This window comes from Melanostigma gelatinosum (assembly GCF_949748355.1).
Source record: "Melanostigma gelatinosum genome assembly, chromosome: 20".
Lineage (NCBI taxonomy): Eukaryota > Metazoa > Chordata > Actinopteri > Perciformes > Zoarcidae > Melanostigma > Melanostigma gelatinosum.
Genome location: NC_136653.1, coordinates 17939999 through 17955506, shown reverse-complemented (window position 1 = coordinate 17955506; position 15508 = coordinate 17939999). Strand labels below are relative to the sequence as shown.

General features: G+C 31.5%; 1 protein-coding gene across 2 annotated transcripts in view; it reads left to right on the top strand.

Annotated features, from left to right (window-relative positions):
- Positions 1–15508, top strand: part of apbb1ip (amyloid beta (A4) precursor protein-binding, family B, member 1 interacting protein) — a 38787-nt gene that overhangs the window by 16293 nt on the left and 6986 nt on the right. The gene's annotated exons all lie outside the window — the stretch shown is intronic.

Sequence of the window (15508 nt, the reverse complement as noted above, 5' to 3'; positions counted from 1 at the left end):
TTTTCGACATGCTATACTATGACTTTTTTCGACATGCTATATTATGACTTTTTTCGACATGCTATTCTATGACTTTTTTCGACATGCTATACTATGACTTTTTCATGACTTTTTTCGACATGCTATACTATGACTTTTTTCGACATGCTATACTGTGACTTTTTCATGACTTTTTTCGATATGCTATACTATGACTTTTTTCGACATGCTATACTGTGACTTTTTCATGACTTTTTTCGACATGCTATACTATGACTTTTTTCGACATGCTATACTGTGACTTTTTCATGACGTTTTTCGACATGCTATCCTGTGACTTTTTTCGACATGCTATACTGTGACTTTTTTCGACATGTTATACTATGACTTTTTTCGACATGTTATACTATGACTTTTTTCGACATGCTATACTGTGACTTTTTTCGACATGTTATACTATGACTTTTTTCGACATGTTATACTATGACTTTTTTCGACATGTTATACTATGACTTTTTTCGACATGCTATTCTATGACTTTTTTCGACATGCTATACTATGACTTTTTTCGACATGCTATACTATGACTTTTTCATGACTTTTTTCGACATGCTATACTGTGACTTTTTTATGACTTTTTTCAACATGCTATACGTTGACTTTTTTGACACGCTATACTATGATTTATTTATTACTTTTTTCGACATGCTATACTATGACTTTTTCATGACTTTTTTCGACATGCTATACTATGACTTTTTTCGACATGCTATACTATGACTTTTTTCGACATGTTATACTATGACTTTTTCGACATGCTATACTGTGACTTTTTCATGACTTTTTTCGACATGCTATACTATGACTTTTTTCGACATGCTATACTATGACTTTTTTCGACATGTTATACTATGACTTTTTCGACATGCTATACTGTGACTTTTTCATGACTTTTTCGACATGCTATACTATGACTTTTTTCGACATGCTATACTATGACTTTTTTCGACATGCTATACTGTGACTTTTTCATGACTTTTTTCGACATGCTATACTGTGACTTTTTCATGACTTTTTTCGACATGCTATACTATGACTTTTTTCGACATGCTATACTATGATTTATTTATTACTTTTTTCGACATGCTATACTATGACTTTTTCATGACTTTTTTCGACATGCTATACTATGACTTTTTTCGACATGCTATACTATAACTTTTTTCGACATGCTATACTATGACTTTTTTCGACATGCTATACTATGATTTATTTATTACTTTTTTCGACATGCTATACTATGACTTTTTCATGACTTTTTTCGACATGCTATACTATGACTTTTTTCGACATGCTATACTATGACTTTTTTCGACATGCTATACTATGACTTTTTTCGACATGTTATACTATGACTTTTTTCGACATGCTATACTGTGACTTTTTTCGACATGTTATACTATGACTTTTTCATGACTTTTTTCGACATGCTATACTATGACTTTTTTCGACATGCTATACTATGACTTTTTCGACATGCTATTCTATGACTTTTTTCGACATGCTATACTATGACTTTTTTCGACATGCTATTCTATGACTTTTTTCGACATGCTATACTATGACTTTTTCATGACTTTTTTCGACATGCTATACTATGACTTTTTTCGACATGCTATACTGTGACTTTTTCATGACTTTTTTCGATATGCTATACTATGACTTTTTTCGACATGCTATACTGTGACTTTTTCATGACGTTTTTCGACATGCTATACTATGACTTTTTTCGACATGCTATACTGTGACTTTTTCATGACGTTTTTCGACATGCTATACTGTGACTTTTTTCGACATGCTATACTGTGACTTTTTTCGACATGTTATACTATGACTTTTTTCGACATGTTATACTATGACTTTTTTCGACATGCTATACTGTGACTTTTTTCGACATGTTATACTATGACTTTTTCGACATGTTATACTATGACTTTTTTCGACATGTTATACTATGACTTTTTTCGACATGCTATTCTATGACTTTTTTCGACATGCTATACTATGACTTTTTTCGACATGTTATACTATGACTTTTTTCGACATGTTATACTATGACTTTTTTCGACATGCTATACTGTGACTTTTTTCGACATGTTATACTATGACTTTTTCGACATGTTATACTATGACTTTTTTCGACATGTTATACTATGACTTTTTTCGACATGCTATTCTATGACTTTTTTCGACATGCTATACTATGACTTTTTTCGACATGCTATACTATGACTTTTTCATGACTTTTTTCGACATGCTATACTGTGACTTTTTTATGACTTTTTTCAACATGCTATACGTTGACTTTTTTGACACGCTATACTATGATTTATTTATTACTTTTTTCGACATGCTATACTATGACTTTTTCATGACTTTTTTCGACATGCTATACTATGACTTTTTTCGACATGCTATACTATGACTTTTTTCGACATGTTATACTATGACTTTTTTCGACATGTTATACTATGACTTTTTCGACATGTTATACTGTGACTTTTTCATGACTTTTTTCGACATGCTATACTATGACTTTTTTCGACATGCTATACTATGACTTTTTTCGACATGCTATACTATGACTTTTTTCGACATGCTATACTGTGACTTTTTCATGACTTTTTTCGACATGCTATACTATGACTTTTTTCGACATGCTATACTGTGACTTTTTCATGACTTTTTTCGACATGCTATACTATGACTTTATTCGACATGCTATACTATGACTTTTTTCGACATGCTATACTGTGACTTTTTCATGACTTTTTTCGACATGCTATACTATGACTTTTTTCGACATGCTATACTATGACTTTTTCGACATGCTATTCTATGACTTTTTTCGACATGCTATACTATGAATTTTTCATGACTTTTTTCGACATGCTATACTATGACTTTTTTCGACATGCTATACTATGACTTTTTTCGACATGCTATACTGTGACTTTTTTCGACATGTTATACTATGACTTTTTCGACATGCTATACTGTGACTTTTTCATGACTTTTTTCGACATGCTATACTATGACTTTTTTCGACATGCTATACTATGACTTTTTTCGACATGCTATACTATGACTTTTTTCGACATGCTATACTATGACTTTTTTTCGACATGTTATACTATGACTTTTTCGACATGCTATACTGTGACTTTTTCATGACTTTTTCGACATGCGATACTATGACTTTTTTCGACATGCTATACTATGACTTTTTTCGACATGCTATACTGTGACTTTTTCATGACTTTTTTCGACATGCTATACTGTGACTTTTTCATGACTTTTTTCGACATGCTATACTATGACTTTTTTCGACATGCTATACTATGACTTTTTTCGACATGCTATACTATGATTTATTTATTACTTTTTTCGACATGCTATACTATGACTTTTTCATGACTTTTTTCGACATGCTATACTATGACTTTTTTCGACATGCTATACTATGACTTTTTTCGACATGCTATACTATGACTTTTTTCGACATGCTATACTATGTATTATTTATTACTTTTTTCGACATGCTATACTGTGACTTTTTCATGACTTTTTTCGACATGCTATACTATGAATTTTTTCGACATGCTATACTATGACTTTTTTCGACATGCTATACTATGACTTTTTCATGACTTTTTTCGACATGCTATACTATGACTTTTTTCGACATGCTATACTATGACTTTTTTCGACATGCTATACTATGACTTTTTCATGACTTTTTTCGACATGCTATACTGTGACTTTTTTATGACTTTTTTCAACATGCTATACATTGACTTTTTTTGACACGCTATACTATGATTTATTTATTACTTTTTTCGACATGCTATACTATGACTTTTTTCGACATGCTATACTATGACTTTTTTCGACATGCTATACTATGACTTTTTTCGACATGTTATACTATGACTTTTTTCGACATGCTATACTGTGACTTTTTTCGACATGTTATACTATGACTTTTTCATGACTTTTTTCGACATGCTATACTATGACTTTTTTCGACATGCTATACTATGACTTTTTTCGACATGCTATACTATGACTTTTTTCGACATGCTATACTATGACTTTTTTCGACATGCTATACTGTGACTTTTTCATGCCTTTTTTCGACATGCTATACTATGACTTTTTTCGACATGCTATACTGTGACTTTTTCATGACTTTTTTCGACATGCTATACTATGACTTTTTTCGACATGCTATACTATGACTTTTTCGACATGCTATTCTATGACTTTTTTCGACATGCTATTCTATGACTTTTTTCGACATGCTATACTATGACTTTTTTCGACATGCTATACTATGACTTTTTAATGACTTTTTTCGACATGCTATACTGTGACTTTTTTATGACTTTTTTCAACATGCTATACGTTGACTTTTTTGACACGCTATACTATGATTTATTTATTACTTTTTTCGACATGCTATACTATGACTTTTTTCGACATGCTATACTATGACTTTTTTCGACATGCTATACTATGACTTTTTCATGACTTTTTTCGACATGCTATACTATGACTTTTTTCGACATGCTATACTATGACTTTTTTCGACATGTTATACTATGACTTTTTCGACATGCTATACTGTGACTTTTTCATGACTTTTTTCGACATGCTATACTATGACTTTTTTCGACATGCTATACTATGACTTTTTTCGACATGCTATACTATGACTTTTTTCGACATGCTATACTATGACTTTTTTCGACATGTTATACTATGACTTTTTCGACATGCTATACTGTGACTTTTTCATGACTTTTTCGACATGCTATACTATGACTTTTTTCGACATGCTATACTGTGACTTTTTCATGACTTTTTTCGACATGCTATACTGTGACTTTTTCATGACTTTTTTCGACATGCTATACTATGACTTTTTTCGACATGCTATACTATGATTTATTTATTACTTTTTTCGACATGCTATACTATGACTTTTTCATGACTTTTTTCGACATGCTATACTATGACTTTTTTCGACATGCTATACTATGACTTTTTTCGACATGCTATACTATGACTTTTTTCGACATGCTATACTATGATTTATTTATTACTTTTTTCGACATGCTATACTATGACTTTTTTCGACATGCTATACTATGACTTTTTTCGACATGCTATACTATGACTTTTTTCGACATGCTATACTATGTATTATTTATTACTTTTTTCGACATGCTATACTGTGACTTTTTCATGACTTTTTTCGACATGCTATACTATGAATTTTTTCGACATGCTATACTATGACTTTTTTCGACATGCTATACTATGACTTTTTCATGACTTTTTTCGACATGCTATACTATGACTTTTTTCGACATGCTATACTATGACTTTTTTCGACATGCTATACTATGACTTTTTCATGACTTTTTTCGACATGCTATACTGTGACTTTTTTATGACTTTTTTCAACATTGACTTTTTTTGACACGCTATACTATGATTTATTTATTACTTTTTTCGACATGCTATACTATGACTTTTTTCGACATGCTATACTATGACTTTTTTCGACATGCTATACTATGACTTTTTTCGACATGTTATACTATGACTTTTTTCGACATGCTATACTGTGACTTTTTTCGACATGTTATACTATGACTTTTTCATGACTTTTTTCGACATGCTATACTATGACTTTTTTCGACATGCTATACTATGACTTTTTTCGACATGCTATTCTATGACTTTTTTCGACATGCTATACTATGACTTTTTCATGACTTTTTTCGACATGCTATACTATGACTTTTTTCGACATGCTATACTGTGACTTTTTCATGACTTTTTTTCGATATGCTATACTATGACTTTTTTCGACATGCTATACTGTGACTTTTTCCGACACGTTATACTATGACTTTTTTCGACATGCTATACTATGACTTTTTTCGACATGCTATACTGTGACTTTTTCATGACTTTTTTCGACATGCTATACTGTGACTTTTTCATGCCTTTTTTCGACATGCTATACTATGACTTTTTTCGACATGCTATACTGTGACTTTTTCATGACTTTTTTCGACATGCTATACTATGACTTTTTTCGACATGCTATACTATGACTTTTTTCGACATGCTATACTATGACTTTTTTCGACATGCTATACTGTGACTTTTTCATGACTTTTTTCGACATGCTATACTGTGACTTTTTCATGACTTTTTTCGACATGCTATACTATGACTTTTTTCGACATGCTATACTATGACTTTTTTCGACATGCTATACTGTGACTTTTTCATGACTTTTTTCGACATGCTATACTATGACTTTTTTCGACATGCTATACTGTGACTTTTTCATGCCTTTTTTCGACATGCTATACTATGACTTTTTTCGACATGCTATACTGTGACTTTTTCATGACTTTTTTCGACATGCTATACTATGACTTTTTCGACATGCTATACTATGACTTTTTCGACATGCTATACTGTGACTTTTTCATGACTTTTTTCGACATGCTATACTATGACTTTTTTCGACATGCTATACTGTGACTTTTTCATGACTTTTTTCGACATGCTATACTATGACTTTTTTCGACATGCTATACTGTGACTTTTTCATGACTTTTTTCGACATGCTATACTGTGACTTTTTCATGACTTTTTTCGACATGCTATACTGTGACTTTTTCATGACTTTTTTCGACATGCTATACTGTGACTTTTTCATGACTTTTTTCGACATGCTACACTATGACTTTTTTCGACATGCTATACTGTGACTTTTTCATGACTTTTTTCGACATGCTATACTGTGACTTTTTCATGACTTTTTTCGACATGCTATACTGTGACTTTTTCATGACTTTTTCGACATGCTATACTATGACTTTTTTCGACATGTTATACTATGACTTTTTTCGACATGTTATACTATGACTTTTTCGACATGTTATACTGTGACTTTTTCATGACTTTTTTCGACATGCTATACTATGACTTTTTTCGACATGCTATACTATGACTTTTTTCGACATGCTATACTATGACTTTTTTCGACATGCTATACTGTGACTTTTTCATGGCTTTTTTCGACATGCTATACTATGACTTTTTTCGACATGCTATACTGTGACTTTTTCATGACTTTTTTCGACATGCTATACTATGACTTTATTCGACATGCTATACTGTGACTTTTTCATGACTTTTTTCGACATGCTATACTATGACTTTTTTCGACATGCTATACTATGACTTTTTCGACATGCTATGCTATGACTTTTTTCGACATGCTATACTATGACTTTTTCATGACTTTTTTCGACATGCTATACTATGACTTTTTTCGACATGCTATACTATGACTTTTTTCGACATGCTATACTGTGACTTTTTTCGACATGTTATACTATGACTTTTTCGACATGCTATACTGTGACTTTTTCATGACTTTTTTCGACATGCTATACTGTGACTTTTTTCGACATGCTATACTATGACTTTTTTCGACATGCTATACTATGACTTTTTTCGACATGCTATACTATGACTTTTTTCGACATGTTATACTATGACTTTTTCGACATGCTATACTGTGACTTTTTCATGACTTTTTCGACATGCTATACTATGACTTTTTTCGACATGCTATACTATGACTTTTTTCGACATGCTATACTGTGACTTTTTCATGACTTTTTTCGACATGCTATACTGTGACTTTTTCATGACTTTTTTCGACATGCTATACTATGACTTTTTTCGACATGCTATACTATGACTTTTTTCGACATGCTATACTATGATTTATTTATTACTTTTTTCGACATGCTATACTATGACTTTTTCATGACTTTTTTCGACATGCTATACTATGACTTTTTTCGACATGCTATACTATGACTTTTTTCGACATGCTATACTATGACTTTTTTCGACATGCTATACTATGTATTATTTATTACTTTTTTCGACATGCTATACTGTGACTTTTTCATGACTTTTTTCGACATGCTATACTATGACTTTTTTCGACATGCTATACTATGATTTATTTATTACTTTTTTCGACATGCTATACTATGACTTTTTCATGAATTTTTTCGACATGCTATACTATGACTTTTTTCGACATGCTATACTATGACTTTTTCATGACTTTTTTCGACATGCTATACTATGACTTTTTTCGACATGCTATACTATGACTTTTTTCGACATGCTATACTATGACTTTTTCATGACTTTTTTCGACATGCTATACTGTGACGTTTTTATGACTTTTTTCAACATGCTATACATTGACTTTTTTTGACACGCTATACTATGATTTATTTATTACTTTTTTCGACATGCTATACTATGACTTTTTTCGACATGCTATACTATGACTTTTTTCGACATGCTATACTATGACTTTTTTCGACATGCTATACTGTGACTTTTTTCGACATGTTATACGATGACTTTTTTCGACATGCTATACTATGACTTTTTTCGACATGTTATACTATGACTTTTTTCGACATGCTATACTATGACTTTTTTCGACATGTTATACGATGACTTTTTTCGACATGCTATACTGTGACTTTTTTCGACATGTTATACTATGACTTTTTCATGACTTTTTTCGACATGCTATACTATGACTTTTTTCGACATGCTATACTATGACTTTTTTCGACATGCTATACTATGACTTTTTTCGACATGCTATACTATGACTTTTTTCGACATGCTATACTGTGACTTTTTCATGCCTTTTTTCGACATGCTATACTATGACTTTTTTCGACATGCTATACTGTGACTTTTTCATGACTTTTTTCGACATGCTATACTATGACTTTTTTCGACATGCTATACTATGACTTTTTCGACATGCTATTCTATGACTTTTTTCGACATGCTATACTATGACTTTTTTCGACATGCTATATTATGACTTTTTTCGACATGCTATTCTATGACTTTTTTCGACATGCTATACTATGACTTTTTCATGACTTTTTTCGACATGCTATACTATGACTTTTTTCGACATGCTATACTGTGACTTTTTCATGACTTTTTTCGATATGCTATACTATGACTTTTTTCGACATGCTATACTGTGACTTTTTCATGACTTTTTTCGACATGCTATACTATGACTTTTTTCGACATGCTATACTGTGACTTTTTCATGACGTTTTTCGACATGCTATCCTGTGACTTTTTTCGACATGCTATACTGTGACTTTTTTCGACATGTTATACTATGACTTTTTTCGACATGTTATACTATGACTTTTTTCGACATGCTATACTGTGACTTTTTTCGACATGTTATACTATGACTTTTTTCGACATGTTATACTATGACTTTTTTCGACATGTTATACTATGACTTTTTTCGACATGCTATTCTATGACTTTTTTCGACATGCTATACTATGACTTTTTTCGACATGCTATACTATGACTTTTTCATGACTTTTTTCGACATGCTATACTGTGACTTTTTTATGACTTTTTTCAACATGCTATACGTTGACTTTTTTGACACGCTATACTATGATTTATTTATTACTTTTTTCGACATGCTATACTATGACTTTTTCATGACTTTTTTCGACATGCTATACTATGACTTTTTTCGACATGCTATACTATGACTTTTTTCGACATGTTATACTATGACTTTTTCGACATGCTATACTGTGACTTTTTCATGACTTTTTTCGACATGCTATACTATGACTTTTTTCGACATGCTATACTATGACTTTTTTCGACATGTTATACTATGACTTTTTCGACATGCTATACTGTGACTTTTTCATGACTTTTTCGACATGCTATACTATGACTTTTTTCGACATGCTATACTATGACTTTTTTCGACATGCTATACTGTGACTTTTTCATGACTTTTTTCGACATGCTATACTGTGACTTTTTCATGACTTTTTTCGACATGCTATACTATGACTTTTTTCGACATGCTATACTATGATTTATTTATTACTTTTTTCGACATGCTATACTATGACTTTTTCATGACTTTTTTCGACATGCTATACTATGACTTTTTTCGACATGCTATACTATAACTTTTTTCGACATGCTATACTATGACTTTTTTCGACATGCTATACTATGATTTATTTATTACTTTTTTCGACATGCTATACTATGACTTTTTCATGACTTTTTTCGACATGCTATACTATGACTTTTTTCGACATGCTATACTATGACTTTTTTCGACATGCTATACTATGACTTTTTTCGACATGTTATACTATGACTTTTTTCGACATGCTATACTGTGACTTTTTTCGACATGTTATACTATGACTTTTTCATGACTTTTTTCGACATGCTATACTATGACTTTTTTCGACATGCTATACTATGACTTTTTCGACATGCTATTCTATGACTTTTTTCGACATGCTATACTATGACTTTTTTCGACATGCTATTCTATGACTTTTTTCGACATGCTATACTATGACTTTTTCATGACTTTTTTCGACATGCTATACTATGACTTTTTTCGACATGCTATACTGTGACTTTTTCATGACTTTTTTCGATATGCTATACTATGACTTTTTTCGACATGCTATACTGTGACTTTTTCATGACTTTTTTCGACATGCTATACTATGACTTTTTTCGACATGCTATACTGTGACTTTTTCATGACGTTTTTCGACATGCTATACTGTGACTTTTTTCGACATGCTATACTGTGACTTTTTTCGACATGTTATACTATGACTTTTTTCGACATGTTATACTATGACTTTTTTCGACATGCTATACTGTGACTTTTTTCGACATGTTATACTATGACTTTTTCGACATGTTATACTATGACTTTTTTCGACATGTTATACTATGACTTTTTTCGACATGCTATTCTATGACTTTTTTCGACATGCTATACTATGACTTTTTTCGACATGTTATACTATGACTTTTTTCGACATGTTATACTATGACTTTTTTCGACATGCTATACTGTGACTTTTTTCGACATGTTATACTATGACTTTTTCGACATGTTATACTATGACTTTTTTCGACATGTTATACTATGACTTTTTTCGACATGCTATTCTATGACTTTTTTCGACATGCTATACTATGACTTTTTTCGACATGCTATACTATGACTTTTTCATGACTTTTTTCGACATGCTATACTGTGACTTTTTTATGACTTTTTTCAACATGCTATACGTTGACTTTTTTGACACGCTATACTATGATTTATTTATTACTTTTTTCGACATGCTATACTATGACTTTTTCATGACTTTTTTCGACATGCTATACTATGACTTTTTTCGACATGCTATACTATGACTTTTTTCGACATGTTATACTATGACTTTTTCGACATGCTATACTGTGACTTTTTCATGACTTTTTTCGACATGCTATACTATGACTTTTTTCGACATGCTATACTATGACTTTTTTCGACATGTTATACTATGACTTTTTCGACATGCTATACTGTGACTTTTTCATGACTTTTTCGACATGCTATACTATGACTTTTTTCGACATGCTATACTATGACTTTTTTCGACATGCTATACTGTGACTTTTTCATGACTTTTTTCGACATGCTATACTGTGACTTTTTCATGACTTTTTTCGACATGCTATACTATGACTTTTTTCGACATGCTATACTATGATTTATTTATTACTTTTTTCGACATGCTATACTATGACTTTTTCATGACTTTTTTCGACATGCTATACTATGACTTTTTTCGACATGCTATACTATAACTTTTTTCGACATGCTATACTATGACTTTTTTCGACATGCTATACTATGATTTATTTATTACTTTTTTCGACATGCTATACTATGACTTTTTCATGACTTTTTTCGACATGCTATACTATGACTTTTTTCGACATGCTATACTATGACTTTTTTCGACATGCTATACTATGACTTTTTTCGACATGTTATACTATGACTTTTTTCGACATGCTATACTGTGACTTTTTTCGACATGTTATACTATGACTTTTTCATGACTTTTTTCGACATGCTATACTATGACTTTTTTCGACATGCTATACTATGACTTTTTTCGACATGCTATACTATGACTTTTTTCGACATGCTATACTATGACTTTTTTCGACATGCTATACTGTGACTTTTTCATGCCTTTTTTCGACATGCTATACTATGACTTTTTTCGACATGCTATACTGTGACTTTTTCATGACTTTTTTCGACATGCTATACTATGACTTTTTTCGACATGCTATACTATGACTTTTTCGACATGCTATTCTATGACTTTTTTCGACATGCTATACTATGACTTTTTTCGACATGCTATACTATGACTTTTTTCGACATGCTATTCTATGACTTTTTTCGACATGCTATACTATGACTTTTTCATGACTTTTTTCGACATGCTATACTATGACTTTTTTCGACATGCTATACTGTGACTTTTTCATGACTTTTTTCGATATGCTATACTATGACTTTTTTCGACATGCTATACTGTGACTTTTTCATGACTTTTTTCGACATGCTATACTATGACTTTTTTCGACATGCTATACTGTGACTTTTTCATGACGTTTTTCGACATGCTATACTGTGACTTTTTTCGACATGCTATACTGTGACTTTTTTCGACATGTTATACTATGACTTTTTTCGACATGTTATACTATGACTTTTTTCGACATGCTATACTGTGACTTTTTTCGACATGTTATACTATGACTTTTTTCGACATGTTATACTATGACTTTTTTCGACATGTTATACTATGACTTTTTTCGACATGCTATTCTATGACTTTTTTCGACATGCTATACTATGACTTTTTTCGACATGCTATACTATGACTTTTTCATGACTTTTTTTGACATGCTATACTATGACTTTTTTGACACGCTATACTATGATTTATTTATTACTTTTTTCGACATGCTATACTATGACTTTTTTCGACATGCTATACTGTGACTTTTTCATGACTTTTTTCGACATGCTATACTGTGACTTTTTTATGACTTTTTTCAACATGCTATACGTTGACTTTTTTGACACGCTATACTATGATTTATTTATTACTTTTTTCGACATGCTATACTATGACTTTTTTCGACATGCTATACTGTGACTTTTTCATGACTTTTTTCGATATGCTATACTATGACTTTTTTCGACATGCTATACTGTGACTTTTTCATGACTTTTTTCGACATGCTATACTATGACTTTTTTCGACATGCTATACTGTGACTTTTTCATGACGTTTTTCGACATGCTATACTGTGACTTTTTTCGACATGCTATACTGTGACTTTTTTTCGACATGTTATACTATGACTTTTTTCGACATGTTATACTATGACTTTTTTCGACATGCTATACTGTGACTTTTTCGACATGTTATACTATGACTTTTTTCGACATGTTATACTATGACTTTTTTCGACATGTTATACTATGACTTTTTTCGACATGCTATTCTATGACTTTTTTCGACATGCTATACTATGACTTTTTTCGACATGCTATACTATGACTTTTTCATGACTTTTTTCGACATGCTATACTGTGACTTTTTTATGACTTTTTTCAACATGCTATACGTTGACTTTTTTGACACGCTATACTATGATTTATTTATTACTTTTTTCGACATGCTATACTATGACTTTTTCATGACTTTTTTCGACATGCTATACTATGACTTTTTTCGACATGCTATACTATGACTTTTTTCGACATGTTATACTATGACTTTTTCGACATGCTATACTGTGACTTTTTCATGACTTTTTTCGACATGCTATACTATGACTTTTTTCGACATGCTATACTATGACTTTTTTCGACATGCTATACTATGACTTTTTTCGACATGCTATTCTATGACTTTTTTCGACATGCTATACTATGACTTTTTCATGACTTTTTTCGACATGCTATACTATGACTTTTTCGACATGCTATACTGTGACTTTTTCATGACTTTTTTCGACATGCTATACTATGACTTTTTTCGACATGCTATACTATGATTTTTTTCGACATGCTATACTGTGACTTTTTCATGACTTTTTCGACATGCTATACTATGACTTTTTTCGACATGCTATACTGTGACTTTTTCATGACTTTTTTCGACATGCTATACTATGACTTTTTTCGACATGCTATACTATGACTTTTTTCGACATGATATACTATGACTTTTTTCGACATGATATACTATGACTTTTTCATGACTTTTTTCGACATGCTATACTGTGACTTTTTTATGACTTTTTTCAACATGCTATACGTTGACTTTTTTTGACACGCTATACTATGATTTATTTATTACTTTTTTCGACATGCTATACTATGACTTTTTTCGACATGCTATACTATGACTTTTTTCGACATGCTATACTGTGACTTTTTCATGCCTTTTTTCGACATGCTATACTATGACTTTTTTCGACATGCTATACTGTGACTTTTTCATGACTTTTTTCGACATGCTATACTATGACTTTTTTCGACATGCTATACTATGACTTTTTTCGACATGCTATTCTATGACTTTTTTCGACATGCTATACTGTGACTTTTTTCGACATGTTATACTATGACTTTTTTCGACATGCTATACTGTGACTTTTTTCGACATGTTATACTATGACTTTTTTCGACATGCTATACTGTGACTTTTTTCGACATGTTATACTATGACTTTTTTCGACATGCTATACTATGACTTTTTTCGACATGCTATACTGTGACTTTTTTCGACATGTTATACTATGACTTTTTTCGACATGTTATACTATGACTTTTTTCGACATGTTATACTATGACTTTTTTCGACATGCTATACTGTGACTTTTTTCGACATGCTATACTGTGACTTTTTTCGACATGCTATACTGTGACTTTTTTCGACATGTTATACTATGACTTTTTTCGACATGCTATACTATGACTTTTTTCGACATGCTATACTGTGACTTTTTCATGACTTTTTTTGACATGCTATACTATGACTTTTTTCGACATGCTATACTATGTTTGTCATCAGCATAGAAATATATTTGGAAGTGTTGTAACGTGGGAGGGACGAATGGTAAACGAAGTCCGTACTCACAGGCTGCTTTGAATGTGTTGATACTGCTCCATGGTGGTTCAGTCTGTGGTCATTTTATGAGAGACTGGCTCTATTAAACACCTTATGACATGTTCGGCATCTTGAGGGGGAAATTTAAAATCTTGTTTGTGCGGCAGTTTATAATACATCAAAGAACTAGGCTGCTAGAATAAGCAACTATATTGTCTCAACAGAAAAAAGAGAGAAAACACGAGTGGTGATGCTGCTTTGTTGACAAGTGATTTCTGGTGCATTTAGTGCAGGAACACCACAGC